Genomic DNA, 6561 nt, shown 5'->3' with positions numbered 1-6561 from the left:
TTTTTTTTTTCATTGAGTTTTTCTTGATCAAGTTAAGAGGATTACAAAAACGTCACAACAAAATTCGAGATAATAAAAATACTAATAATAATAAATGATAATAAAAAGTTGTACAAAATCAAAGCAAAGCAGCATAGAATAGAGTCAATAAGAGTGTTGTACATATACAATGGTACATTATTTGAAAAACGGCCTTAAGAAATAATAGAGAGTTGTTGTTGTTGCTGTTGTTTTAAAGAACGAAAGGAGAGAGGAAGGAGAGAGAAAGAAATAATAGAGAGCATCAAATCTAGAAAGAAATAATAGAGAGCATCAAATCGCCCTTAGGACGCCCTCAGGAGAACCCACCAGATTCCACTGTAGTTTGTAAACCTAGTGCACCAATACACGTCGCCTACGAAGCTAAACAATGACCCCAAGGAAGTAAAAATTAGCAGAAGCCACACACAAACATGCAAACACACGTACAAACACACATATGCACACAGACGCCGGCAATTACAGAGGAAGCTGACAACAACAATGAATATCCATCAGAGAACAAGCTTCCAACAAGCTACCAAATGATTTGTACATAATTTGATACTTTTGCCATTTTCAAAAGATCTAATCGCTGTTAGTGTACAGCAAAGCAGCATTGATTCATGTATGTACATGCGCAATTAAAGGAGATCTCGGGATGATTTTCAGATTTTTACATTTGAACAACTCTAAATTGGTTATATTGAGGACAGAGTTTCAGATTCTATGATTATTGGGATGAAAAATTAGAATATTTTCGAAATTTATACCAAATTGCAATGAACAAGGATGGTGACACAGCCGCCTCACCATAAGAATACATGGGCCTGGGCTAAAGGAAGCAGAACAAAAGAAGAAGGCAGGCACAGATTATACACAGGTAAACTCGCAAGCAAGCGATATTGTAATGGAATTACACTGCTACATTTCTGAAATATGTGAGCTTCCTATGTCATCATCCTTGTTCAGTGTAATTTGTTAAAGGTTTTTAGAGTATTGTTTCTCTGCTCAAGAACCACAATAAATTCCACGGAGGATTGAGCTGTTGATTTATATACTATAATGTGAAATTATTAAAATCATCTGAAATGGCCCTTTAAAGCAATTTTGATTTAGAGAATGTTAACCATTCCCTGTGACAGTAACCTTTAATATTGCAAGAACCCACAACTGTGGCCCAAACTAGCACTCTCAAGGTTTTGTAACCGCAGAAATCCGCTCAGTTTTAAAGTTTACTTAAATAGGGCCAAATCAAACAAGCGAGAGTTCTCAAATATCAGCAAAATGAAAGTATTATTCAAACTTGAAGTTACTGAATTCGTAGGTCTCATGATAATGTTATTCCCAAGTAATGATAACTTTCTGTCTTATTCTTAATCTCCGAACACTGCTTTCAATTTCAATTTACATGTATTTTAATATTTCTCAAGGACTGCAATAAAAATACAATTATGCAATTCAAGAATTGCATTAGATAGGCAACACTTTCACCTCGATGCACAACTACTGTCTTGATTAATATGAAACTATTATAGTGTGTTTACAATACATTGGTGACTATATAATCTCACAAGTAGGAGTAATGTGATGAGACCTAAATAAAAGCAGCCTTGCTCTAGGTCACAGAATAAATCAGGTGAATTGAAATATTTAGCTCGGATGTCTATTAAGACTAAATCATTTAGGAAAATAATGGTTGTTGTTGCTTTTTGCTTGGGGTGTCAGAGAAATCAACATAGCTGGAAACAATTCTAATTGTTTCTTTACACTTCAGAGGCATAAACGCAAATTAAACTAGTTACACAATTAGCAAGTATGATAGAAGTAACAACCAATAAACTGAACAATAGCTGATATGTTATATAGGCCTATCTGCTTATAAATTGAAAATGGTACAAACAGATATTGGCTGGCTTTTGTTACATAATTATACAATCTCTAAAACTCTAATAAGTGCCAATCAAAAGCGCAAGAAATACGTCAGCACACCAACAGATAACAGAATTATGTTCTAACTTTTCAAGGAAATCAATAGATTGGGATGGCTTCTTGTACCTACGACTCGTAAGTGCTGTGTTCTTGGCGGCTTTCAGGAATGCGGTCACGCTTTGACTCAGCTGCAGCATGCTGTGTAACTTTGAAATTATATTCATTGGGGCACTGGATCATTTCAAGCGATAGATGGCGCTGTTCAGTCAGTCCGCGATCATCTCACAGCGGTTGCAATGGACGATTTCGAACGGTGGGCGCTGTGACATAGTGTCATACTTACAAGATTAAATGATTAAACTTGCCCATATTTTGACAGAAGAAACACGTAGCACCCTGTAAGTATATTAAGGAAGAGATACATTGTCATTTAACCTTCATTTACCGCACTTCTTTCCGACCGTTGTATTTAGTTTTGAACACATTAAACTCCACTCACTTTTTACCCAGATTCCTTTTCGAATTTTACTTTATAATAGCAATCTGATGAAAAAGCCACTTTTCTCCTTTCATTTGGTATGAAAATGGGGTCAATATGTTATGTATTATCCAGACTACAATGGCGAGATAGCCCAACATTACGATGTTAATTATCATCTTTATGCTGATGACATACAGTTATATATTTCTTACGACCCGAAGACTCTAGGAGCTTCTTTTAATGTCATTACTAAACTTCAAACGTGTATTTTAGATATTAAGAAATGGATGGTAGCAAATAAGTTGAAACGTGTCGAACGATTCGAAGACTGAGTTTGTTGTTGCAGCTTCAGCCCACAATCTGCGCGGTCTTCCAAACATTCAGCTCAATGTTGGTTGCACACTATAATTAGCCCCTCAGAAACAATAAAAAAATCTTGGTGTTATTTTTGATCGTCGAATGTCAATGTTTCAACATATTTCTCAAATTTGTAGTACTGTTTCGTTTTATTTAAGAAATATTGCTAGAATTAGGACATTTATTGATCAATCTGCATGTCATAACGCAGTGCGTTCTTTAGTTCTATCCCGTAAAGATTATTGTAACGGGCTTCTCTCTTCCATTCCTTCAACTCAATTGGATCGTGTGCAGCGACTTCAAAATTGGGCAGCCCGATTAGTGTTTCAGGTTTCTAGGGACTACCCATCTCAGCCACTTCTGAAGTCGTTGCACTGGCTTCCTTTGAAGCAACGGATAATTTTCAGACTAGTTTTGTTTGTCTATAAAATCCTCAACAATCAAGCTCCGAAATATCTAGACGCCTGTTTGACTTTATATACACCTATTAGAAATTTGAAGTCATCTAGTGATCCGCTTCGTCTCACATACTCTGTTACTTGCACCTTAGCCGGTGATAGGACATTTACTGTGTCTGCTTCAAAGCACTGGAACAGTGACCACTTACCGTTAGACAGTCTCCATCAGTCAGTGTTTTCAAAAAAGCCTTGAAAACACATCTTTTTAGTAGCAAATAGTTCGTAGCTGTAACATTTATCCAATTACACATACAATCGTATATGTTTTGAATTGATTGTAAGTGCTTTGAGCCTTGTGGGAAAAGCGCACTATAAATAATAGTAATGATAATAATGAATAATAATAATTTCAAAAGAGCAATGTAGTATAGCTCATTACGTATGCATGACCGTTTCGAGCTAGCATACATAGTGCATCCTCAGCTCGAGATCCACACGCTGTGCGGACTGATTGTTCCGGTTCGCACTTATTTTAGTCAAAATTGGGACCGGGATTAAAGGTAGTTAGAAATTTGGCATCCCTTTCATTTTTTAAATATATATTTCCACGTGTGTCATTTACGGAATTCACCAAAAAATAAAGTGTTCCGAGCTTTATACCAGTGAGGATCCAGCAGAACAGAGGTTTAAGTTCAAAATCAAGTAAAAAATCACTCAAAATATCATGTCAGTTCAACGACGAATTACATAGCCTTAAAATCCCAAAACAAAGGCAAATTTATATCAAATTTAAGAGCAAGGAACGGCAAATCAAACTCGCCCTACCATGTCGACATCCTCGATGACTGCGAAAGCTGCATGCAAGCATTTTGCAAGTCTGCAACGAGGTGCGCAGAATCCCGTGAAACTTCGCAATTCACGAGACGGCCTGCGCAGGAAGGAGATTCTGCGTGCGGAACCTCATTAACCCTTATTTACATACGGAGTGCCCACGGACTGTGTTCAAACATGTGGACCTCACTTTCTGCAGCATAACTGCTGCATGCTGCAAGTTGCAAGGAACAGACCCTGTTAATTTGATCAAGTCCCATCACTCTGTACCCTTTACAGACGAGATCTCTGACGAAATTATCGCCGTCGAGAGAGACAAAATTGCACGATTATCTTGGGTGACTACATAAAGATTATGTCATGTATGTATTGTTATTTTAAAGAATGATCTATTCAGTCTGAATGAAGAGACAGGACCATTACCAAGGAGCAGTGCTAGTCAATGTAAATGTTCTACGAAGCTCAATAAAGGACTGTTTATCATTGGGAGCAGTAATTTAAAAAAAAAAATGTTCGAGATATCACATTATTTTGATGCATATGTGTCTAGGTCAGTTGTATCACAGAACATCCTACAATGTGAAAAGTTTGCAATAAAGTCTAAATATAAGGAGATATCACTATTTTTCTCAATAAACCATAACTGTGTACAGTTTAGACTATAGAAACATTTTTATTATAACCATTGTTTACATTTTGTATTCTCAACAATACTTCACATTAATTTTACTGATTCAAAATTTTACATTGGTTGTTTCTATCCCTAACTCACATTTTAGAACAATTTTGAAACACTTAAGCTGCATTTATGTTTTATCTGCAAATGATAAATAATGCCTTCAAGTGTTCCATGTGCATCTGGGTCTCATTTCATAAAAGATGTTAGGATGGCACCTCTTGCTGGAATGACAACTTCCTGAATCAACAGGCAACCAAGAAGCTGAATTCTTGTCGTTACTATGACAATTGCCATTCCAGCAAGAGTTGCTATCATATCAATGAAATCATAATGAAATTGGGCCCTGATTGGCGTTTGAGTGGCAGAGAATAAGGTACCGAAGTGATGATGTCAAAGTCTTTTGCTATAGAAAATTGGGTTAGAACAAGGTGCGCGCATTAAACTCTGATCATGCAGGTGAGGTTGTTTAGAACCGGTTTCAATGGCAAGGAATGGATATGACATCACACTTTGATACTCTATCCGTACTGATGGGAAGACACACAAGCCACTGCCGGTAATGACATCTTAAACAGCAGGTGACTGTGACGATACGTGTATGTAGGCTTATAAACTGACTGTAAACTGTAAGGTGGATACACCCAGTGGCACTGCCCTCAACACACCAATTCCTTCAAACCTCGATCGTCGACATTTACAATACCCTGTCTTGCCACAAAATTCCTGCGATCCAATGATTCTGCGACACCGAAGCACTCAAGGACCAAAATGTTGTTGGACTATGCAGTTACAGGACCTCGATTATCCGGTCACATCGGGACCGGCCGGCCGGATGATCGATTTGGCCGGATAAGAGAGATATATTCAAATACAGCACTTTCTAACACAACACGCTAGGGGCATACACATCATGTTATTACCGGTTCATCAATATTATGATTATCATGGCATTGTCATGTTTCATACTTCATAATTTGATTTGATTTGATTTGATTTATTGGTTTCTGTTTCATCATTGCACATGCACATTCATGTACAAGCATAAATTAAATACAAGTTGTTCACAGAATATTTTTCCTTCATTGCCTTTGCACAGCAATGTACAACAAAATGTACAACAAACATACAACAATGAATAATACAGTGGGGCTACAGCATAAGCGTGGCTTGACTTGCGTGCAGCCCCCGTACATACTTATTATTATAATATACATCGGAAGGAGAATAGGAGGGAGGGATGACTTGCATAGAGATAGGATAGTTGAAAGGAGAAAGGGAAAGGAGAGGTCTGTCTGCTTTCACTAAAGGTTTCTACAAAGTAAGATCACCTGTATCACTGATTAGCAAGGCATAACAAAATATTTTCTCACCGAGGTGCAGGTGAACAGTTGATACAGGTCATGGTTGGTTACATAATTACGTAATAAATTCAATGCGTCGATACTTCTGCGAAAGAATTTCGTGTATAATACATTAACAATGACAATGGAATTACTGATATCCAGAAAACAACATTGTTTTTACAGCTTTCCTAAAAGAGTACATGGACTTTAAACTTCGAATTTCAGAAGGAAGAGAAGTCCAAACATCGGGTCCGGTGTGTCTGACAGATTTCAGAGCCATCACTGTTTTGGGATTTTACAAATGAAACTTGTCAGATTGTCTTGTGGGATAAGAATGTATGTCCTTGTTTAATTGAAATAGTGAGAAAAAAGAAGATGGCAACTGACCATTATGTAAGCGAAACATAAAGAGTGAGTTTTGCAAAGAATTAATGTCATTCACCTTAAGTGTTTTTAATTCTGCGAATAAAGGATCTGAATGGTCTCGATAACCTGAGTTGGTGCATATACGTATAGCTTTCT

This window comes from Diadema setosum, chromosome 20 (assembly GCF_964275005.1).
Source record: "Diadema setosum chromosome 20, eeDiaSeto1, whole genome shotgun sequence".
Lineage (NCBI taxonomy): Eukaryota > Metazoa > Echinodermata > Echinoidea > Diadematoida > Diadematidae > Diadema > Diadema setosum.
The sequence above is the reverse complement of the archived record's forward strand: the minus strand, read 5'-3'. Positions refer to the sequence as shown.